The sequence below is a fragment of the Mauremys reevesii genome, linkage group 2 (genome assembly GCF_016161935.1).
Source record: "Mauremys reevesii isolate NIE-2019 linkage group 2, ASM1616193v1, whole genome shotgun sequence".
Taxonomy (NCBI): domain Eukaryota; kingdom Metazoa; phylum Chordata; order Testudines; family Geoemydidae; genus Mauremys; species Mauremys reevesii.
This window is the reverse complement of record NC_052624.1, coordinates 209,113,488-209,138,729: the sequence shown is the minus strand read 5'-3', so window position 1 is coordinate 209,138,729 and position 25,242 is coordinate 209,113,488. Positions and strand designations below refer to the sequence as shown.

At 40.5% G+C, this 25,242-nt stretch overlaps 1 long non-coding RNA gene across 1 annotated transcript; it reads left to right on the top strand.

Moving 5' to 3' along the window:
• Positions 1 to 13,544: 13,544 nt before the first annotated feature.
• Positions 13,545 to 24,667, top strand: LOC120398093. The gene is made up of 3 exons (XR_005594186.1): positions 13,545 to 13,666; positions 21,820 to 21,890; positions 24,459 to 24,667. It is a non-coding gene; the product is annotated as an uncharacterized LOC120398093 (long non-coding RNA).
• The last annotated feature ends 575 nt before the right edge of the window (positions 24,668 to 25,242 follow it).

Below are 25,242 nucleotides of genomic sequence, written 5' to 3'. Positions count from 1 at the left end.
GACATACAATTTAATCGTGGGCATAAGCAAATAGAACAGTTAAATCCACACAGCTTGAGACGTAACTGTATATTGTCTTGGTACTAAAAACTTTGGTTTCCACCTTCTGCAAGATTTTGGTTAAAGTGAAGGTAAAGACTTTGTACCAATTAACAGAAGCGAGAACTATGAGAAGCGAGAATCTTTCCATTAAGTTTAGCAAGTGTTGGGTCAGGTCAGAAATCACGGAAGAGAAATGCTTGTGTTTTGTTCTGCCACAAATATTATAAAAATATATAAATATAGAGAAGGTACAATGTGTTCAACTTCGTGCAAGTCTAGCATTCTTCAGCTTTCTCCAAATAGATAACCTAAATATTTTGTCTATTTCTAAAAGACATAAAATATACTAAAGAGGGTCTTTGTACCGAGCATGTGGTCAGGTCACACAGTACAGTTCTGGTGGCAGCTTATATATTACACATTTCTAAAATTACTGTTTCTCCTGTTTGGAGTTTATTAACCTCCCAAAGGAGATGACTGCATACTGGACTATTGTACCAGGTAATGAAGAGACAAAGGACTGTGCTCACGTAGAAACAGGACACCACATTTCCAGCAAAAGACTGGGTTATTAGTTCATTAAATATCCCATTGGAGAAAATGGTATATTTGCATGGAAGCATGATTGTTTCATATTATTCAGTAGTTACTTTGAGGTGTTAAACAGAATGCCCGTGAAGAATTTTGGTATCCTCCTATGTCCTGTGATTTACTTCTCTGATGGTTATCAGACACATCCTAGTTTAATTTGTATTCCCAAACAATGCTGTGTAAATATTAGCTAATTAGGTGTGTGTTCACATAAGGGAGAGGGAAGGGGATCATCCCTCTGGGATACAAGTGTATATGTTCCCCTGTGTGCAAAGAGCTCTCTTTTTGCTCTGTCGGTGTTTGTCTGGGCATGTGCTAAGCCACTTCTCTGGAACCGTCCCCACTCTGCTCCAGAATCCACAGAGGATCCTCCATAAGTCTGGGGAGTTGCATGTGAGGAGGACAGGGGCAGCTTGCCTGTGGGAGGTCTGCCGGTCCCGCGGCTTCATCATACCTGCAGCCAAATTGCTGCCGAATCCGCGGGACTGGCGGACCTTCTGCAGGCAAGCCGCCAAAGGCGGCCTGACTGCCGCCCTCGCAGGGACCTGCGCCAGTGCCTGGACCCGCCGCTGGAGGAGGAAGGGAATAGAGGTAGGGGGCTGGTGAAGACAAACCTTGTTGTCCCTGCCAACTAGTGGTAAAAATGTAATGCAGCCGAACACTTAGCTTGGTGCCCCTCTAAGCTGGGGAACCTCTGTTAAAGCTGTGTTGTCAGGGAGCCAGAAGGGGAAGTCGTTGCAGGGAGACACAAGCCTGGTACTTGTAACATAGCCATATAGATCTTAGCAGATCCTTGAGGTTTGCGGTCAAACAACTGCTCATTCCTTTGGGGAAATGGGGGCAGAGAAATGCCACCCTTGCCCCAATGGAACAATGAGAGAAACTCCATGAGGAGACCTTTGTGACATTTCCCTCCACCAGGGCCGTCTCCCACAGGTCTTAATTGAAGAGGAATAGTCGGTGAATCATTGAAACTATTTTATGGACTACAGAATTATATATATATATATATATATATATATATATATATATATATATATATATATATATATATATATATATATATATATATATATATACACAAGCACGAGAATTGAAAAATAAACACAATTCTGGGATGAGGAAAGAGTCACATTTCCCACAATCCTTACCATTTTTTTTCAGATCACAGAAAATCAACAGACAAAAATCACGAGATACCTGGAGCACTGAATCTCTGGTCCACACTTCATGTATTAATCAGTGCTCATGTTTTCTGTGGTGTCTGATTTAGTTTAAAAACAAAGACAGATATCAGTGGATTAGGTCTAATGCTTCTTTTTTGCAACAAAGCCCTTGTCTGTTTCCCTTCTGTACTCCCTGTAAGAGCATCTCAAGTATAACTCCCTCCCTTTTCAAGTTTGTCAGGCACATGAGTGGGTATTCATCCACGAAAGCTCGCGCTCCAATACTTCTGTTAGACTATAAGGTGCCACAGGACTCTTTGTCGCTTTTTACAGATCCAGACTAACACCACTACCCCACTGATACTTTTCAAGTTAGTTACACACCACCTAGTGACCTAATGAGGAATTGCAGCTCATTGAAAATGCCACAGAATGTTAGACTAGTATTTCTATGTAGGTTAACTCAAGCCTTTCCTTCACAACTTATTTCTCAACTAATTGCCTGCCAGAACAGTCTCCTTTTTCCTGAATTTTTGTATAAATACTCAGCTTCCAAGCCTTGTCCAGCCCTACATGTGATGCACTATGCAAATTAGCCCATAAGCAAATTGCATATGTGTAAACCTGCATGTAACTACAAACCTCCATTTAGAAAAATGGTGTGCATTGAGTGTGGTGACAGGCATTGGGCTGATGCCAGATTTCCCTCACAGGGATCCCTGTGTAGTAGGAGCAGGAGTGGGCAGGAAGGATCTTTATTCCTGGCACCCCACAGAAGAGATGAAAGAGGCGGCATGGGGAGCTAGAATTAACCTGCGGGCATTAGAGGCAACCAGGAATGTTTGGTTGCTGAGTGGGAGGGACTCAGAGGAGGTTGTTTCAGGGTGGCACTAGCTTCATTAACTCCTGTTCCTTATTAGCTCTGGCTCCCCATAACAACTCCTACTCCTCCTTTAGCTCCTGTTATCTCCTTTTCCTCCCAGGAGCCTCTGTTCCTCCCTTCCCCCAGTGCCTCACAGCCTTTCGCCAGTAGGGCACTGATGCTGCCAGCAATACTTATTCTTTCCCTATTCCTTCCCTCTCCCTTGCTCTGCGTGTGCCTGAGAACCATCAGGGGTGTAGAGAGCAGCCAAAGGGGAAAACATGGGAGTCACTGGGCTGTCTACTCTGCCGGCATTTTGGCAGGCCAGAGTGGTGGCCAAGCTGAAGTTCAGCCCAAACCCTCCTGCTTGCTTGTAGCCCTGCTGACTGTGTGACATTCAGTCTGCAGGAGGAGTAGCCTGCATGTAAAAGGTCCACTTCAAATGGCCTGGTAGATCTGAATAGCTTCATCCGGACACTGAATGGGTCAGATAGTAAAGTATAAATAGGCTTTGGCAGAATTCCATTTTTATTTATTTATAATTTCGACAGATAATATCAATGTTTATTTCAAAGAGTTTTTTAAAATTGTATAGATTTAAATTTACACAGTTGCCAGTAATTATGTGTGTGTGTGGGAAGAAAGTTCAGACAATAATTATTTAATGACAGTAGATGTTGAGATTCAAAAAGTTAAAGCTTTACAGCTATTAAAAAAACAAACTGTCAACATCAGATATCAAAGTACACAAAATAAATATCCTTAAATAAAATGCTAATAGGTTCCAAAGAAGCATTTTTCTTACTTTTCTTATCTGTATGTTTTAATTATTATAGATAGAAATATTTTTCCTCCGTTTGAGTGTGTACAGTGAAATGGATGTTTACTGACATTTACCAATAAAAATGTAATTCGTTCAAGCCTAAGTATATATTAAACATACAATAAGCCAGATTCTTGTCTCATTTATACAGGTATATATGGGTTTAACTCAGATTAAAATCTAGTCCAGTATCATTCAAACATAATGGGCCTAAATCATCCCCAGTGTGACTCCACTGACTTCAGTGGAGTCATTTACTTAGATTGGTACACGGACTATCTTTTTTTATTTGTTATATGCGTGTATAAGGGCCTGGTCTTTCTTAGGGGCATTTAGATGCTTCTGAAATACAAAGAGTAATAAAAATAATGCTTTAGGCATTAATTTTGCCCAATGAGCTCTAGTTATCAGCCATATCAAGCAGGTTGTGATGAGTTAAACTTGGACAAAGTAGTTCCTTGGTTTTACACAATGTAGTTTGCATGCAGGTGAAATTCATTGTTATTGTAATAGTGATCTAAATCCTCTCAGCCAAGGGGAAAAAAGCCACGGGCCATGTGTCCATTCTTTCTGGTAGTTGTGCTTAGGCAGCAGAGGTGTGAGGCTGCCTGACCACTATCCCTAAATTAAAATGGTCCCTAGCCCTAATTTAATTTTCATATAGTGATGTCTTGGAGGCCATATGCATTGTCTGCACCCACTCAGGCACCCACACTTGCAGGAGGTTACACAGGAATGCTGGCCTCTCCAGGGTGATTATTGAATCATGATGTAGAGCTGAATACATTCTCATTTAAGAACATGTTGTCGTCATAGTGACCCCACCATAGGCACAGCTACGATTTCTGGGTACAAACTATCCAGGGCGGGTTTAGAGGCACAATCATCTGCCCTTTGGCATTATGAATATCTCTTGGTCTGTCACTGACCCACTAGTTGACATCATTTTTCCATGGCTGCACATCTGCCACTGGCCCCCATTGAGGACTGGTCTCTAGCTGGTCTTTTCTAGGTCAGCACATCAGCAAATCAGAACTCACTCATCCATGGATGCATCAGAATGGCACCCAGTTCATTTTAGACCCAGGGGACTGCTGAGTAGCACTCATACTTTGCACTCTCGTGAGTGTCTAATTTGCACCGTGAGGAACAATTGAATCACAAATTACCCTCACTAGAGTCCAACAAGCTATATTGTATATTATCTAACAAAGGCAAATGCAGGGATTTTACCATCCTCTGGCTAATCACATTCTGCCTATGGTCTGTAAAGATTGTCTATAGAATAGTGCGGTTGGAGGGAACTTGCAATTTGTTTTGAAATTACATTGGACTGGATAGTACAAGAGGAGCACGGGACTCTCAGGCCAACAACAAGCATTAAGGAGGACAGCAGCCTCACTGCTCCTCTGGATTATTGGTCCTACATCCTCACTACATCCTCTATTGTTGAATAGAGCTGGATGGTTTTCCCACCCATGAGAATTTTTGAGATTTTGAAAACATTTCCCCATCCTGAATCGGGATGAAAAGTTGAAATCCTTGGAAATTTTTGCAAACTGAACATTTGAAAAAAAAATTCAGATTGAGTCAGTTGAAATGTTCTATGTTGGTTATTTCAAAGCTTTTCATTTCGATTTTGACCTTTTAAAAACCATACATTACATTTTGAACTGAAAAACGGATGTTTTTCATTTTGAAGATGTCAAAATGAGACATTTTGAAACTTTGTTTTCACAATTATTTAAAATAGGAAATCTATTGAAAACAACCATTTCCTGTGACTGGTGTTTGTTTTGATAAATTGGTATTTTCTAATGGAAAAAAAATGTTTCATTAAAAATTTCCAACCAGCTATATAGTATATATGAATTCAGTACACTGTTCTGAAATGCTCTAACACTTCAGTGAAAATTAGGAAGCTCTATGTGGCGTTTTCCTATATCCTGACACTACTTTTGTTGTGATTCTTTTATTTTTTATAGAGATATGCATGGCTGCGCTGTATAAGAAGGCAAGGTCTCTGCCCTGAGGAGCTCACAAACTAGTTTAGACAGTTAACACAAGTAAAGGGCTGGAGGTGGGGAACAATGAGGTGCTCTTAGGAGTGGAATTTTAGCCTTCTTTTGGAGGATCCCAAAGATTGACAAGCATTATTAATGAATTAAGTCTAACACCACCACTGCAAGGTACATAAATATTGCTATCCCCATTTTATAGATGAACAAACTGAAGCACAGAGAGATTGTGGGCCTGATCCTAAAGTCAATGGGCATTTTGATATTGCCCTCATTAGGAGCAGGGTTAGACCCTCATTGATTTTCCAAGATCATACAGGGAAGCCTGTTTTTGGACCCAGAAGTAGAATCCAGATTTTCTGCGTCTCAGTCCTGTACCTTAACATGAAGATTAAGGGCCAGGTCCTACAGGGTGCTGATTGCCTCATGGGAGGTGCTGTGCAGCCTCAATTTAGGGAGGCAATCAGTACCCTGCTGGGTTGGGACCTAACTAAAACTGTGACAGTGTGAGAGCTTTTCATTTTAGTTTTATTTTGTTTTTAATTTGGTTGTTGCGAGGGAGAGAGAGAGAGAGAGAGAGAGAGAGAGACTATCTAGGGAGAATAATACTTGGGGTCAAAACTGTCCAACCTACTTGTAAGGGAAATATTGCTGGAGAAATACAAATTGGTGTAAGCTGCATCATTTAGAAAAAGTTGCCCATCATTAAGCACTGAATAGTGCACCCTGCATGTCTGAAAAAAGTCTCTAGAGAACGCAAAGCAATACCTTCCATGCAAGTAAAAAGACTGAGGTTGAGCCACAGCACAGTCTGGGAGTCCACCTTCCATCTATTAACATCATTACATGCATGACAGGGTACATTTTTAGCATGCTGAGTGGGAATTTAGCCATGCCATTCTTTTTAACATCTGGGTAATTTACCCCATGAGTTTTACAAAGAGGGAATTAGATATGTGGATGTATACGGTATAATTATTCAAATTATGCTGTGTAAGATGATATATAAAACACATAAAGTGGATTCTGTCAGTACCCTTGACAGTACTTCTCTGGGTGGTCCTGCCTGAAAAATGACACCTAAGCATCTCTTGAAAGCTCCTTCCTGAGTCCCAAATGGCTGTCCTCCGTAATCAACATCAGCTAGGGCAGTTCTTGCTAGGTGAGTATGATATTCTAGTACACCCAGTTAGCATCCATCACAACAGAGAGGAAATCTGTGGGAACTGCAGATCATTTATATCAAAATTAATGAGGTTTTCCCTCTCTTGAACAAGATGACTGAATTGTGTGCTGACTACAGGGGAAAAAAATCCATCCATGGATATCAAGCTCTGCCTTTTTGTTTTTGTTTTTTCAGAGGGTTTGTATAATTAACGATTCTGCCTGTTTGGATATGTTTTTGAGCCCAACATTCATTTTAATAGTAATTTTCACTTATTAAACAAATTGTTGGTTTTTTTCCCCTTACATCTAAAGCCAGAATCACAGGATCACAAAACAAATCAGCCTAATTTCACTGTGAACTTTTCTTTTGACATCCTTCTGTTTTTCAAAGAGAATAAATGTGTTGTTACATGACTGCTCTTTTCCAGACAGAAGAGGCAGAGAGCTATTTTTGAAGCTTCTTAAATCAGAAGTTCTAGCTCTTTACAAAAGCATCCCCACAGGATATCAGGACTGTGTTTGGAAACACATGTGATAAAAAAGAATCAAACCATAAAAATGAACTGGGATCACCTTGTAATTGGACAGAGATGACTTCCTGCTGCTGTCTGTATTTTTGTTAAAAGCCCGTGCTTCTGCATTTCTCACCTTTTGCTGTGAGAGACTGTACACAAAACCTCCAATTGCCAAGTAAATCACAGCCATGGAAGATACCTTCCCCCATCCCATATTCTCTTTTACTGATGTTATGGGGGGAGGGGAGGAATTAGAGGCACTGAATGAATCAACAGTAGTTGTAAAAAATAAATTAATAAAAATACAACTATTGGAACCGAGCTATAAGAAGGACCTGGATGGAACCTTACAATGCACCAGCTTCCATATCAAGAAGGATGGTAACGGGCAGCTCACTCTGAAGCTCAAGTATAACACCGAAATATAAAATTACAGAGAAAATGACTGTCAAAAAGGTGGTTTTTTAAATTTTATATCCAAATTTGAATTTCTCATCAAAAATTGAATTGTAAAATCAAATTGAGAAAAATGTGGCCCTGCTCTATGTGACAAAATCCTTGTCACATATCTTCTGTTTTTTTCTACTATATATTATGGAGAGACGCTAGTCTCTACCACAGTTAAGCCTGAAATACATATTCCAATATATACCAGATTTGGATTGTCCAGACCCAATTACTAACTATGCCAAAACAAAGCCAGGCCTGAAATTTCACAGATGTGATCTTGTGCTATAGCAGGATTTTTCTGGAAAACTTGAGGCAAATCAGAGAAGGTGTCTGAGAGAGAAGAAGGTTAAAAAAAAGGTATTCTTCACATCTTGGACATTTTCTCCTTCATATTTTTTTCTTTTCTTGACTTATTCAAAATCATTTGTCACTGATATTGTTTGTTTGTCTGAGATCTGCCTACGCTTTGAGCTGGAGGTGTAATTCCAAACTCAAGGAAATATACCCGCACTACTTCTGATCAAATTAGCATGCTAAAAATAGAATGTAGCTGTAGTGGCAGCATGAGTAGAGGGAGGGGCTAGCTCCTCTGAATGTATGCCTAGTGTCCTGGGCTTGGAAATTACACCTCCAATACAAAGTGTAGACATGCTCTTAGTGAGGACTGGTGCCTTTGGCTAGTTTGTGGGGTGGAGGTTGGGGCAAGTAGATTGCAAGCTCTTTGGGGCAGGTACTATCTTTTTGTTCTCTGTTTGTACAATACCCAGCACAATCAAATCCTGGTGCATGACTGGGGATCCTATGTGCTACTGCAATACAAAATTTAGTAGTAGTAGTAATTTATTTTATTATACGTTGTCTTATGTGATGGGGCAAGGCCAGATGGCTACAGTAAAGTAGTGAGGAACAGGTATGTTAGCCCCAGGCTGAACAAATCCCTGGTACCATGGTAACCAAATGGCAGTTGCTCCAGGTTAATCAAGACACCTGGGGCCAATTAAGATCCTTCTAGAAAGCAGTGGAGATAACTACATTGATTGGGACACCTGAAGCCAATCAAGGGCTCTCTGGCACTGGTTAAAAGCCTCCTAGTTAGTCAGTGAGGTGTGGGTGTGCTGCTGGAGGATTGAGGAGTACAAGTGTTATCAGACACCAGGAGGAAGGTCCTGTGGTGAGGCTAAAGAAGGTGTTTGGAGGAGGCCATGGGGCAGTAGCCCAGGGACTTGTAGCTGTCATGCAGCTGTTCCAGGAGGCACTCTAGTCAGCTGCAGTCCACAGGGCCCTGGGCTGAAACCCAGAGTAGAGGGCAGGCCTGGGTTCCCCCCAAACCTTCCAACTCCTGATCAGACACAGGATGAGTTGACCCAGGCTGTGGGTTCCACCAGAGGGGAAGATCACTGAGGTGAGCAAATCTGCCAATAAGCACAGGACCCACCAAGGTAGAGGAGGAACTTTGTCACACTCTATATACATTATAAGACCAGGGGAGTGCATTCTAGCTTTGGTGGAGCAGATGGAATGTGTACCAAATGGAAAGGAAAGGTCAGTGGAAGTCCACTGCCAGGATCCTTGATCCTTTTCTTCAGTACATGTGTGCTGGAGCCAGGGGGGCTACTCGATGGAGCAATTATACTGCTATTCTGAGGACTGAGGAGGAGGATTCCTCCTTTGCCTCCCTCGGAGACATTCTTATCCACCAGCACAATTGCTTGCGCTGGATGCTGAGGGGAAGATTTAGCCCAAATATCCAAGGCACAATACTAAGTTAAATCTATCTTTAGAAAGGATACACCATTCTGTAAGTGGAAATTGTATTTGAAAGGTTTTAAAGAGTACTACAGCTTCATCATTGAGGTCTTTTCTGTCCAATCAGTTGCCCAGTAAGCCAATCTCTAGCTGTAACCCGCATGCCTCCTGGGTGTGGTATTCTGTCCCAGCTAGTGGCACCAAGACCACTTAGAGAGCAATTAATGAGTCTTCTCTACAGCCTTAGCTAACAGCCAGATGGCTTTTAGCTCATGTGGTAGAGGCTCATGCACTAAGCTCTAGAGTTTCCCAGGTTCAGTTCTGCCAAGTGGGGTCTCTTATATAGACACACTTTTCCTTTTTTAAAAAAAAAAAGCAAATAGCATTGGGCCAAGTTTCAAAACATTTTTAATTAGGTCATAACTTTTACTCTTGGGGGAAATCTAGCCATATGCAGAGGACCAGTAAAAGGTCTTTGTTTCACTTAAATCCCACTTACATTCACAAAATAGGATTTGTATCTGACCTCTTGACAAGGGTTAACTTCACCCTTAATTAATTAACTAATTATATTTTAATTTCTACTACTCTTCAACAGAAGAGTGCCCATCCTGGGCTCTGTGTGCCCATGACAATCTCTTCAAAATACATTTATTAAAATAAGCAGATTCTTCCTGCCTCACAAAACCCCAATATTATAATGTCACAAAAATGTGATTACCACCAGCATAAGAATCCCTACCCCAGCAACTCAGCCTCCATCCCTCCCATAACCTTGCAAACCAGGGGAAAAGATGAGCCTTGTAGAATGCCCTAGCTGTTAATAAATGGATGTAGGATACAAATTCCTTTGTTTTAACATGGAGTTCCAATGTTTTACATGTGGACAGTGAAGTGTTGAGGACCCTCAGCTTGCATTCTTAGGTTTCCAATTGTCTTTATTTTAAGCAGTCTTGTATATGTAATTCCTAATGTTATTGAGACGTAGCTGACTCTCACTCATCCATATGTTTATGGGATGTAAGCTTCTCTTAATGGATGAACAGAAAGAATAATTTTTCTTGGCGTTTGTTGACAACACGGGAACAATTTTTTCATTTGATCAATGTCCAGGGAATCCTACAAAGGCATAAATTCAACTTTAGTGTGCTACAATAAATGTTTGTGAAACTTTTTTAAACCTAAAAAATAGTTTAATTCTAAAAGAATCCTGCCAGTGACTTGGAATACCAAATAGGAATTCCATATTTTCTAAAATATTTTACTTGTAGATGGTGTAAATTAGCTCTCATCTATCAATATTGATGTCTCTTTATGTTGTTCTGACAAACACACACATACAAGATCCAGATTTACACTCAGAAATATACTTTAAGTAAGCCAGATGTCTCTTATGAGACAATTCAGTGAAATACTTGAAAAAGTACTTTCACATCCAAACAACTGTATTCATATTATTCCAGCTGAACCATTGGTGATAAATATAGTTAAGGTTGCATAAGTTTTTCTATTCTAAGCCCGTTTTCAATTATTTATAAATTTCCCAAACTCTCAACCTCTTGTGCTGAAGTTTTCCAGGTTTAGTATCTGCTTAAGGGCAAATATTTGCGGAAAGATTAATGTAAAATGGTATATAAAGTTATGTCACAGCATATGAAAAGCAGTAAAATGATCAATGTTTAATTATTAATTGTATTATGGTAGTATCAAGAAGCCCAATCAGGATCCGGAACATATTGTGCTAGGTGCTGTACAAATGCACACAGTAGTAAAGGTAGCCCTGGATACAGCCAGAGCTTATACCATGAAGATTTTTAAATCCAACAGTGCCACTTGATAATTCAGTTTACAGATTTAAAAAACAGCTTATTTAAAGGCTGATAAAAGCTGGGGTGAGCTTTCTTTGAAAGGCAGGGGGTGCATATTCTAAATACTTTGAGTTACTTTGAGAAAGTGATTAAATTCTGGCAACTCTGCAAGTTCTAATGCAATTGGAACTAAAGGACAAATAAAAAGTACTATCTGTCACTTGCCCTAAAGTTATTCTGTGTCTCTCTTCTTTCTCTGTCTCTTCTTCTTTCTCTCCTCTTTCATTTTCTATCCTTTATTCTCTGGTCTCCTAGACTTGTTTGAGTTCTCACCATCCAAAGTAAAAGCACACATGAATATGTATAAAAAAAGATTCAGTAAATGGTATCCAAAAATGTTAACGGGATGGCTTTTCTCCACATTATTTTAATAATCTTTTCAATAAGATTTCACAGGGTTTTTTCTCCAGGAAAACTGAAAAGAAGGTGCAAATATTAAGAGAACCTGAAAAGAACAGCTTTAAGGATCTAATCTTTCCTGATAATTAAGACCATTTATATTTCTGTAGTGCCTAAAGGGAAGGAAAAAGCCATTGGGCGGGAGACTAAGTATCTAGTATTTCTACAAGCTGTATCTAGAAGGTTAGTTCCTTCTAGTCACACAGCAGGCAGATTTCCATGTGATTGTGAAGAGCAAGGGTGTATTGGTGAACCCTCCTTGGTGCAGATCTGTTTCCACAGGAGGCATTTTAGTTGCTATTGGTACTTAGGGCTTTGGAGAAATTCTTGAGTGAACATAGGCAGAATTAAACACAGCACAAACCAGAGTGATATGCTTCAATCACTATGGCACAATTCCTGACAGAACTCACGCCGATGCTAAATGTTGGAACCAAATTTACAGCAGAGGATGGAAACAAAGCAAACCTGCAAATGCCCATGTTGTTTACAAACTCGTCTCTGCTACATGTTGCCACCTCCCTGAGTCACATTTACACAGCATGTGGAATATTTTTCTGTTGAGAACTGAAGGCTGCTCAGGGAAGGTGAGCAAGGACACTGAGTGAGAGCAGAGATCTGTAGGTTGTATTTTGGTGAACTTAATGAATAGTTCTGAGGCAACAACTTGAAGGCCAAAGTCTGACAGGCTGTCAGGCACTGATTGCCATTTTCATGAAGGGAGCTATGTAAGTGTAAGTGATTGATAGACTGATTGATTTGTTTTGCTGAGGCTCCTTCGTGGTCTCCTGGGTGGGTTTCTGGCCACACCTCCCAGCCTGAAAGTACTTGGTCTGCCTGCTGTTGCTTTTTTTTTTATTTGTGGGTAATGAAAATTTGTTATAAGCCTTCCCTTTCATCTGTACATGGCAGGCTGTCACACAGAAACAAGCCATTCCGGAGCCTTGCTTCCTTCCAAATTGCTAAATATTTTTCTTCAAATTGCTTCCCTAATGGGCTAGTATAATAGGAGCGGCATGCTCTCTGCCCACGCTGAAGATGCCAGAGCATTTGTCCAGTGCACATGTGTGTTGGGCACAATAAACTCATTGCCTGGGCTGGAGACACAGCAGCACTGCTGCTGAGCTAATCTGAATGCACATTCTGCATGCACAACATGTACGCTCTATTTTTTTAATTCCTCTATGAAAATGCACCTTAAAGAGAAGCACCAGGCAACAAAAGCTGCTTTAGGGAAAAGCAGTGTTTCTATTTCCTAAGGTGAGACATGATGGCAGTAGGACGAGGATATACAGATACAAAATAATCCATGCGAGGAGTGACAGAGCTGGCCTTGCTAATGGCCTGGCCTGGCCAGTTTTTTATTGACTCCAGTTGCTGTTTTTCGGAGGGGCAGGCACCACTACTCCCCATGGGCAGCAGTTCCATGTGCTATACACTAAACTGTTGCTGACCCACTGCTTTATGAGTCTAAGTGCTTATCCAGGAACAGAAGTAAATAGGTTGTGTGTGATAAGAAAATAATTTGCCAAAACTGCAACAATAAAGAAGGCCTGATGGGATCTCTTATAGTATGAATAGCCTGGAGCAGCTGCAGAATTCTCTCTGCTTTCACAATTATTTTCATTTTTATAACAACTAAAAACGGAACATTGTCCACAGGCTTTTGCAGATCTTATTTTCAGTTCCAAATCCAACATTTCCATAGATTTTTTTTTCTTTTTTGTGGATCTTAAAAAGCAGACCTTCTTGGATACAAAGGCCCCTTGGCAGATGAGCCTAACCCATTCTTCTTTTTGTCTCTCTTGCAGCCTTCACGCTGGATTTCTTCAATGTCAAGTTCACAGCAGCCAGTCCCCGAGACTCCTATAGCATTAAGCAATACTTCTAGGCTGCCCAGGACAGGTGCTCAATATAGCTGCACTCAAGAGGCCTTTCAAATCCTCCACAGAGCCCAGTGTTCAGCAGTGGCACACTGTGCCTCTTTAAACTACAGCCGTCACGTTAGGCACTGGGAGGGTAAGTGATACTTTCATAAACCCACATTATTTCTATATCTGATCAAAACTCCAAGTACTTTTTACCCTCTCTTTTTCCCACGCAGCCTTACCCCCGGTGGTTGTTTGCTAGCAATCCTCAGGCAGAAACAGTGCCAGAATAGTTCAGCCATTCCTGAAATTTACCCTTAATGCTGAAGTACCCCCTCTGCCACACCAGCACCACTCCTTCCCTACCTCCACACACCCAGCCCAACTCCTTTTAGTAGCAGTAGGTTCAGGAAAGCCCCAGTTTTATGAAGGTCTCTGGGAACAGCTGAAACCTGAAAAAGTTGGGGACTCATAAAAACAAATTCCAGTTTCGGTGCTAATTATGGATACAGGAACAGATACCAGTTTTGGATACCATGGCGGTTCAGATCTACAAGATTGAGAAAACAGCCCTTTAAAGAATGAGACTAAGTGATGGCCCAGATTGTAGCCTCCTGGCTTTTTGATATATCAGTGAATGAGACTGAACGAGGCTTTTCTTGACTTTCCGCTGTCCTGTTTACAGGAGTAACTATAGTCAGAGAAAATTCTCCTTTCTTAATGCCGACAGCTACAGTATGTCAGGGCTGAGGTGTTTCAGCACATAATGATCGAGCTCATTTCAGTTCATTTTGCTAGAATTTAATTTTCACATGGCCCACTGTGACCACATCCTACTAATTTCCCTCTTGGATATTTTCTTAAAACATAGAGACCGATGAAGATGCCGCAACTCCTGTTGGTAAAATAATAATAATTTACATTTATTAAGTGCTGTCCATCCCAGAGGACCTCAGAATGCTTTGTATATGCAGGATTCACGTCACCCAGGAAAGAAAATGCAGCCATTTCAACTTTTCAGCAGCATACAGTAACTCTGACAACAGTTTAAGGAAGGAAATGAGAGAGAACATTTTTTATTTATTGTTTGTATTACAGTAGTCCCCAGAGGCACTAAGTGGGATCTAGGCCCCATTGTGCTGTGTGCTGTACAAAAATACAATAAAAGGTAGCTCTTGCCCCAAGGAGATTACAACCTAAACAGGGAGACAAGGCACAGCAAATGGGTATAAATGACAATGTAAGGGATGGAGGAAGACAAGGATGATTGTTATAGGCACGCCAGCTTGCATCTATATTGGAGGTTGCGTAATCTGTCTGGTTTTTAAATAGAGATATAAACAAAAGATATGAATGAATCACTAACAAGCCATCTGGCCAGCTACTACCATTAGGAAGCTTACCATGGGTGCTACAATAGAAATGGGTCTTAAGAAGAGATATGAAAGAGGACAGAGTAGTGGCAGTCTAAATCAATTTGGGGCAGTGTGGGGGGAAAAAAGGTGCTAAGGTGCTTGTGGGAGAAGTGGGCAAACAGACAACGGAGGCTGCCATTATTGACAGTGAGACATGTGGATAATGATGTGAGGTCAGAGATTACATAAGGAGGGAGGAGCTAAATTGTGAAGAGCCTGGGTCATCCAGGAAATCTATGTTTGGTGCAGTGGAGAGCTGGGAGCTCAAAGGATGGACTCAAAGAAGTGGGTGAAATGACTGAAGTGATGAGCCTATTTTGGCTGCATTCTCAATGGATTTGAAGGAGGCAAGGCTGCAGTAGTCGAGGAGGAAGTTCCAGCTGTCAAGATGCAGGATGTGTAGAGTTGCTGTATGCTGCTGAAAAGTTGAAATGGCTGCATTTTCTTTCCTGGGTGACATGATTCCTGCATATACAAAGCATTCTGAGGTCCTCTGGGATGGACAGCACTTAATAAATGTAAATTATTAGTAATTTACCAACAGGAGTTGCAGTGCCTTCATCAGTCTCTATGTTTTAAGAAAATATTCAAGAGGGAAATTAGTGGGATGTGGTTACAGTGGGCCATGAGGGAAGACTGAAAAAATTGGGTTTATTTAGTCTGGAAAAGAGGAGACTGAGAGGGGACATGACAGTTTTCAGGTACATAAAAGATTGTTACAAGACGGAAGGAGAAAAATTGTTCTTCTTAACCTCTGAGGATAGGACAAGAAGCAATGGGCTTAAATTGCAGCAAGGGAGGTTTAGGTTGGACATTAGGAAAAACTTCTCAACTGTCAGGGTGATTAAGCATTGGAATAAATTGCCTAGGGAGGGTGTGGAATCTCCATCATTGGAGATTTTAAGAGCAGGTTAGACAAACACCTGTCAGAATGGTCTAGATAAATACTTAGTCCTGCCAGGAGTGCAGGGGACTGGATTAGATGACCTCTTGAGAGCCCTTCCAGTCCTATGATGAGGGACTAGGTGAGATTTTTGGATGTCTAGGTAGAGGAAAAGATGAATCTTTAAGATGTTATGAAGGAATAAGCAGCTTGATTTGGATATAGTCTGGATGGACATCCTAGAGAGAGGGCAAACATGAACCCAAATTATGAGCTAGAGTAACTGAGAGGATGGTGGTGTTGTCAACAGAGAAAGGAAGAAGAGGAGAGGGCTAGGAAGGGAAAATCAGTTTTAGCCATGCTAATTTAAGATGCCAGTAGGACTTCCATGAAGAGATTTCACAGACACATAGTAATATGCAGGATTGGACAGATAAAAGTATACAGCAGCTTCTACTTGTAATTTGGGAGTATATTAATTTTAGGCTCCAAATCACAAATTGGGCTAGTTGTAGCCCAAAAAGCATTTCTAGAATGCTATATATGCTTTTCTGTTCCCTCCATCAAGAAAACCTGTCTTAGGTGTTAATATGCTTTCTGCCTTGGTGCCCCTTTGATCTTAGCTGGGCATGGGTTTTTGAGTGGTCCCTGTTTAAGTCAGTAGAACCCTTCTTGTTCTTTACCCTGACATCACAATGATCTAGATCCTAGCAGTGTATGACTAGTAAGGGATGCTAGATTAGACAGACTCTCACAGGATGAATGTCGTCTTTGGGAGATTTTTCCTGGCTCCTGATTCCAATTGAGTAGAGAACTGGAAAATTTCAAAAAAAAATTGAAATTTCATTGAAAATTGAGGGGGAAAAAATCATGGACATTTTCTTGATTTTGTTTTTCTCCCATTTTTCTTATTAGCGCTAGTTCTAAGACCCTTCCTCTTTCACTGACCGCAATGGGAGTTGAAAGGGTGTGTAACACCTCACAGGCGGTGCTCAGTGTTGTACCATATGCGTTCCCAGACTGGACAGTTTGTTTAAGGCCACAGTGCAGCCTAATGTCTCTGAAACTAAGGCAAGAGTATTTCTGAAACAGAAATAAATGGGTACATGTTAAAAACTTGAGCTTTGAACTGACCCATATTTCTTCAATGTCTTTTGTATCTTGTTTAATAACAAAACGTAGCAAGGCAGACTTGAGCTTCACCTCTGCAGAGCCAGATCCACTTGTTTAAGTGGAATATTTTTTTTGTTTATGCTGCAGGCTAAACAACTAGGTTTACCTAAAGTCTCTTGTTAAAATGAGCCATCTGTGGCAGCTGTGGTAATTATATCCAGCCTACTGTACCTATCATGCAGAGCTCTTAGGTCTGTGTTGGGGCTTTGAAAACAAGAGGAACAATTGCACAAGAGGAAAGGAAATATCTCCTTAGTGCAAAAGATATCATGAGGTCCTATCTTTCTTTAATTTCCAATTTTTCCTTGGATCACCACCATCCCCAAGTTTTCTTAGTCATTGTTGTATATGACAAACTATTAGTTGGCAAGAAAGCAAAGATTGGATGCATATTCTAAAGCAAGTTTTTAAACCTGCTCCTCTTTATTAAACATTTGCACATATTTTTATCTGTGGGTTATCCAGCATTATCATCATTTATTGTTGTTTGTATTACAGTGGTGCCTAGAGTCCCAACTGAAAGCACATGAGAACATAAGAATGGCCATAGTGGTCCATCTAGCCCAGTATCCTGTCTTCTGACCATAGCTGATGCCAGATGCTTCAGAGGAAATGAACAAAACAGTGTAATTTATCAAGTGATCCATCCCCCTGTCATCCCATGCCAGCATCTGGCAGTCAGAGGCTTAGGAACACCCAGAGCATGGGGTTGCATCTCTGACCATCTTGCCTAATAGTCATTGATGGAGCTATCCTCCAGGAACTTACCTAATTCTTTTTTGAACCCACTTATACTTTTGGCCTTCACAACATCCCCTGGCAACAAGTTCCACAGGTTGACTATGCCTTGTGTGAAGAAATACTTCCTTTAGCTTGTTTTAAACCTGCTGCTTACTAATTTCATCACGTTTCCCCTGGTTCTTGTGTTCTGTGAAGGGGTAAATAGCACTTTCTCCACACCATTCATGATTTTATAGACCTCTAACATATCCCGCCTTAGTCGTCTCTTTTCCAAGCTGAATAGTCCCAGTCTTTTCAAACTTTCCTCATATGGAAACTGTTTCATACCCCCTGATAATTTTTTGTTGCCCTTCTTTGTACCTTTTTTGAGATGGGGAGACCAGAACAGCCTGCAGTATTCAAGGTGTGGTCATACCATGGATTTATATAGTGGCATTATGATCTTTACTTATCTACAGGTTTCCTAATGCTTCCTAATATTCTGATCGCTTTTTTGACTGCTGCTGCACATTGAGTGGATGTTTTCAGAGAGCTATCCACAATGACTCCAAGGTCTCTTTCTTGAGTGGTAACAGCTAAGTTAGACCCCATCATTTTGTATGGTAAGAGTCAGCCTGTGCCCAAATTTCTCTGCTCTTTGTTTTCCCCTACCACCCTCAAAGGCCCTGTGTTAAGGAAACCTTTCCACTGACTGAAAAAGGTTGGTTTTGGTCCCCTCCAGAGTCCATCAACACAGCTCTGAAAATTAGAGGAGTCACTCCAGAACAATGCAAGCTACTCCTTCCACTCCAGTGGGGCTAAACATGCTGCCTCAGTGAGAGTGAAACCTGAACTCAGATGTCTTAGGTTAGTGCTGTCAGACCAATATTAACAGTTAAATGCTGAGGAACTTCTGCACAGCATTTAATAACTCGCTACTTCACCCTCTTTATTTAAACCAAACATTTCTCCAATTAAATCTGACACAGGTTTCATATAGTTGATGTCAAATGTTGAGGCATTTAAAAGTCCATGATACTGGATATACTGAGACATTTATATTACAATCTACTGTGAATATTATCAAATGTTATGATTTTATTTTTAACAATGCATTTGCCAAAGCAAAAATGTAAATTGATTGAAATAGAAAAAAGAAAATACATTGATATTATCAGCTGAAATTAACAAAGAAATACAAAGCAATTCTTCAGAGCCTGGACATAGTATACAACAGTGGTTCTCAACCCCTCTGGGGTTACACAGAGGTCTTCCAGGGGATACTTCAACTCATCTAGATATTTGCCTAGTTTTACAACAGGCTACATAAAAAGCACTAGCAAAGTCAGTACAAGCTAACATTTCATACAGACAACAACTTGTTTATACTGCTCTATTTTTATATATATATATATATACTCTGAAATGTAAATACATTATTTATATTCCAGTTGATTTTTTTATAATTGTATGGTAAAATGAGAAAGTCAGCAATGTTTCAATAATAATGTGGCTGTGACACTTTTGTATTTTTTTGTCTGATTTTTGTAAGCAAGTAGTTTTTAAGTGAGGTGAAACTTGGGGGTCCGCAAGACAAATCAGACTCCTGAAAGGGGTACAGTAGTCAGAAAAGGTTGAGAACCATTGGTATAGAATGTTCCATCCACCTGGCTGATGCTGTGGTCCATTCAAGAGAATAAGTCAAGGAAAGAACGAAAGGTTTGATTCAACTCTAGTACATACAGAACTTCAGTGGCAGAAAGTCTGCCAGTGCAGAGGAGAGGTCAGAGCAATACACAGAGTTCACAACTCATGGTGGACCAGAGATCCCCAAGCAGACTCCTGAGTGGAGCTGATCTTAGAGGGGTGTAGCCCAGGCACTTGGTGGGTGCATTGATTCAACACAATCCTCAAGCAGCCTACATTGGCAGAGCACCTGCAGTATCCTAGTTGCAGTTTAAAGTTGCCATCCCCCAGCATCCCCTTAGAACAAAGTCCCCAGGTGAGCAGTTGCTCCCATCGGTGCAAGGGTGAATCAAGGCCATAGTACAAAATGTCTTAAAAGCCATATAATTCTGTAAAGCATAAATAAAACATGGTATAATACCAAACTGCATGAAGTAACTTCCTTTAGTGCACAATCTGCACCCTGCTCTTTACCACAAGCTCAAATTTCTCATGTGTGCTCACATTTGAGCAAGGAATTATTGTATATTGCCTTCCATAGGAAGAATTTCCCACTTAACAGATCTCAGGATTCTATTAGACCCTGGACTAATGTACAGCTGTCAATCAGCTCAGACCTTTTTAGAACTCCCTGGAGAGTTAAAAGCAGATATTTAGCTTCCTCATGGGCCTCGGGTTGACAGAGGGCTTCTTAAAGCAACACTGAGCTAACAGGAGTTTCCAAATGTTTTCGAAGAAGAGATATCAGCACTAATATGATTTAACAACATTAACTCTTCAGTGGTGGAGTTAATCTTAAATCCTGATTCTTGGGTGTGGACAAATAGTGCTAGATGTAGAACCTGAGTCAAGGTGGCTTTATGTGACCTGAGTGGCTCCCTGACTGTGAGGTCAGTTTGGCTCTTGGTATAAGACCAAGCAGACCCAAGGCCTACACACTTTGCAGCTTATGGCCCAAAGGGGTTGCTATAGCAGTGAGGCATAGCTGGAGCACAGAAGTGCTCTGGCCACACCCCTTTCCCCCCAGACACACACTATGTACTGCGGTCAGCAAAGAGACTGACAGAGATCCACAATGCTGGTTTCACGGCACCTGGGAATGCCCTGTCTGCTCTGAAGCCTGGCTGCAGCAGCCCAAGAACCCATGCCATTTACTGACACCTCTCTTGAAAATCAAGTTCTGTATTTGCAAGTCAAAATACAGCAGATAGGTTGTGCAGTAGCTGTTCCACCCTGTCTCTAAGCATGGCCTGTATATTGCTCTTCACCTTCAACATCACAAACCTGTCCACATTTTTACATTTTATCAAATATACATTGCTTTTAGCGGGGAGGGGAGTTACCCTGTTATTAATGGTTATTATTTTGCATGGCTGGTCTTTGAGTCCACTTGTATTTTAATATTTCTTTGAGAATGAAGATTGATTAACTACAATTAAAGCACTGAGAAACCTTGGTGACAAGGCCAATGGAGTGTCAGTATGAATAAATACAAAAATAAATACACAAATTAAATATTTTAGAACATTTCAGATGCCTCCAATAGGCGCTTTAAAAAACAATGGAAAAAAACCCTGATAAATCTGTTCACTAGAGTAAAACTGCGTTTCACTACATTGGATCATCAGTGTGATATGAACAGGGAGAGGAAATACCTGGCTAAATCTGTACAGATGCTTAACACATGCCTTAGCTTTTTCTTGACCAGCTCTTACATTCCAGGCTCTGTGGAGTGTTGGCAGGGGGAAGAAGGTGGATCTTTTCATTAACCTGCATGAGTCTGACTGAGTATATAAAAATGCGTAAACCACAGAGTGCCAGTGAGAGTGAGACAGAGACAGAGAGACAGACAAAATTATTTCCGTTGCCGGGTCTTACTGTCTGGAGTAGTGCCTGCCTTATTCATAGGACTTTTTTTCCCCAGACGCCCACCCAAGAACCACTCAGTTACATTTATTATTCTGTCAAATACAATGTGCAATAAAGAGCCAGTCTCCCCAATGATGGGTACCTGTGTTCCTAGCTTGATGGTGGAACACATAAATCACATGGGAAGGGCAATGCATATGTGCTTTTTGTTTCTTAGATCACCTTTTATTATCTCAGGACTGAAAAGTTAATAACCCAGTGGGTAATCATGCCATTATCAGTTTACATTGTAGTAAAGCCCATTCAAATGATGATTATATATGTTAATGAGTGTCGTTATAATGCACTACACAGTACATTACCTTCAATAAATATAATTGTTTATGCACTTTAATGAGGGGATATAATGCCCCAAAACTAATGGCATTGACTGAATTGTGATTTATTGCTGGAAAACTTTGCCATTAAGAAAGGAAATCTTACAAGCCCTTTTATGTTTACCTAACTTTTTTTCTTCTTTAAAAGCTGCCACTCATCTCTCCCTCCCTCTGTTTACAGGAAGAAAATAGCTCCAAGATGCTTCTACAGTATTCTTTGACAGTGTCTTTCTTCACCTGAAGAAGCAGGAGGTGGGTTCGTTTAATGAAGATCATTATGTTTACCCCTTAGTATGGCTTAATGCATTATCTGTAACAAAACTGATAACGCGTCAGAATTCTGGCTGCAAATCAAACAACAGGAAATAAAAATGTTGTTTGTTAAAGTACAGACTAGAAACAGAAAATAAGGTTAGAGATGACATTTTGGCCAAGGGTCCTTCATCAGATAAAGAGCAGCGAGAGAATAGTTTAGCTTGCTGTGTATTCATAAATCTCCAGCTGGGAATGAATAAAACTGTAGGTGAAACTCCACATGATAAGTTCAGTTTCTAGGAGCTATTTTTCCAGGGGAGTGAAGGGGAACCTTTATTTGTAGAATGAATAAGAAATGACAAAGAGACATGAAATAGACAGCAGTAGCGTAACCTGTTGAAAGTACAGTATGTTGAGGGATATGGAGTATCAGCACTTGTGAACTATCCTGATGTTTCTTCTTTAATTTCCCTTCACTTAATTAAGTTAATGGACTGCACTGCTGTGGCATTTTCTTTTCTGGTGAAAAATAATGTGTGTCAATTGTGCTTTGTACTGCAGTCACTGTTCCCATTGAAGTCAGTGGCAAAACTTCCACTGACTCCAGCAGCGGTAGGATCTAGCCCTCTAAAAGGATCCATTTGCTTCTGCAGAGAAATAGCATACAGGAAATCCTGATTTTGCTCTTTCAACAGTGCTGTGCAGAAAAAAAGTTTCCTAATGTCTTTAAGAATAAATAAAAGCTTAAGGAGACAAATAATAATAGGAATTCATCTAGATGTTATTAATATGTAGTAGACGCAGCAGCAAGGAATATGATACAGGAGTATTTAAAGGCCCAATATGAACAATAGTAGTTTCTACAGGTATATTCCCAAGTATGTGTGTATCTAATAATCACTTGAGAAACTTTCCAAGGATTATAGTCATGTTCCAACTAGTTTGAAAGTCAGTAGTGTAAAAAAACTTTGACATTGAGATGCAATTTGTGGTAAGATCTAATTAATTTTTTTGCTCCTAAGAATAATTTATTATTTACACTTCTTATTATATATGTATTTTAGCTTCATTAGTCTGCAATGCTGGAAAAAATTATACCTTCAAGTCCTATTTATCAAATTAATGGTGCAATTTCATAGTGACACATTCCACATTCATTAAACCAAGTACAGTAAAAATGCATTTAAATTAGATTAGTGTGATGTAATAAAGATTCCAGTGTATGGGGTGATATTCTAGCTGTAAAGAAACACCCGGATCGAGTTGAAAGCAACTTTGAGATAATTTTTCAAAATTGATTTTGGCACTGGTCTAAGTGAAAGCATAAGAAATAATGACACTCTCCCATAACTCTGTCTGTGTAGCCAATGTGATGCCTTAATATAATAAAAGGAAACAAATAGCACACTCATCTCTAGTCATTATGGAAGGGAAGCCCTAGCTTTGCTCAAGCGAAGGCAGCATTATCACTTCAGAAAGTGTTATGGTAGGGGACCCCAATGACTGGCTCCTAAATTTATCTTTTTCTAGAACAACTGATCTTGCATAACAACAATGCAGTGTGCTGCCAGCCCCTTCAAAATCCCAAATCTCCATCCGTTTTCATTCTACACACATACCTGCATGCATTATATATATGCACACATTTTGGTGGTATTGACTATGCTATTTTGCATTCTGGTTTGCACCTAGCTGGAAATATGTGCATATATTGGGGAACACTGTGGGTTTGGTGGATATAAACTAGATTTTTATCTTAGCCACTTGCTTGCTACATTTCCATTGACTTCACTGAGCTTTTGATCGGGCCCTGGTGGGAGCACAAAATAGAAGTAAGAGAATAGGAAACAGGCCTTATGTACGCCAAACTCATTTCTCACAACTCATTTAAAATCATAAGCCCATCTACCTTCTCCCACCAAGCACATGCCCTTCCTATAGTCAGAAAATTGGCTTACCTTTATTCAGAAAACAGGTTGACTCTATTGCTTGAAAAGCTGGAATCTCATGTTACCTCTATATCACAACTTTTGATATTATTTTTAGCTTACCACAGTCACTGTAAACCTAAAGGCCAGAGTAAATGCCTTAGCTCATGTTGATGAGCAGGAGTGACCAATAAACATTTGTAAACTCTAAGGCACTTTTTTGCTAGAATGTAAATCTCTAGAAATTAACATTTTGCACCTCTAGTCAAAATTTTAGTGGCAGTGTGTGGCGAACACAGTTGGCAAACTAGCTTAACTCTACAACTTCTTCCTCCTGACATGCTGATATTCAATGGTACTCTTGGCAACTCAAATTTAGGGTTATTTTCAGCTAGCTGACATTAAACATCCTTTCTGCCCCAACAATACAGCAAAGAAGCAGTGAGTAACTTCAGAATAGCTCTTTTAAAAGAAAATTCTTTCCTGTGGTCTCTAAGATGGTAAGTATTTTGTGGCAGTGGCTGTCTCTATTTTTGTATCTTGTATAGTGTTGAGAATATTATTGGCACTTAATAAATTCATAGTATTGTAACAGTTGTCTAGCTTTCTTCATGGGTCATCTCTCATCCCTTAACAGGTTACCAAAAAGATATCCTTTAACTTTTGGCATGCGGTTAGTCCTGGTGGAATGGGTCAGATTGCCAGCTCTGAAGTCCAGATTCTTCTGCTTGTCCCCAGAACAGGCAATGGAAGTGCTCGAGCATCTCCATATTGTCCTACCAATGTGCTTCAGCTATGACAAAGAGGTACGACCATTGAAGGGGTTCAGGTAGTTCAATCTTCACACGCACTTCGCCCTGTACCTCAGTGCTAAGACTTTGAACAGTTATGGTGATGGTGATGTGATGTGGACATCTCCCCAATAAGAAGCAATGTAAGACTCTAACTCATTTAACATGAGTCATTAAAGAGCTATTATTATTAATCATTTATACATATTTTAATGGCACTATGTAAGGTGATGAGTCATTCACTCCTGTGCTAGGCTCCAGCCAATCTAAAAGCCAGGAAACTGGTCATGTGATTCCCAGACCAAGTAATATAAGCCCCACAGGAGGAACAGCAGCTCAGTCTGCTCAATAACATTCCAGAGCTTGGAACTCTGTCCTGCCTGATGGTAGCAACAGACTCCCCAAGTCTCAGCCTGCTTCAGCCTTGCTCCTACTGCTGCCATATTCTTAGTCCTGCTCCAACCCCGCTCTGGATGCCTGATTCTGGCTCTGACTGCTAGGCCGGACTGCACTGGCTCTGACCACTAGGCATGACCATCTCCATCCTAGTTTCTGACACACCATCACAGGGTAGCACTGGCCCTTTAACAGGGAGCAGGGCCAGTGCACCTGTGACTCACCAGCTCACTC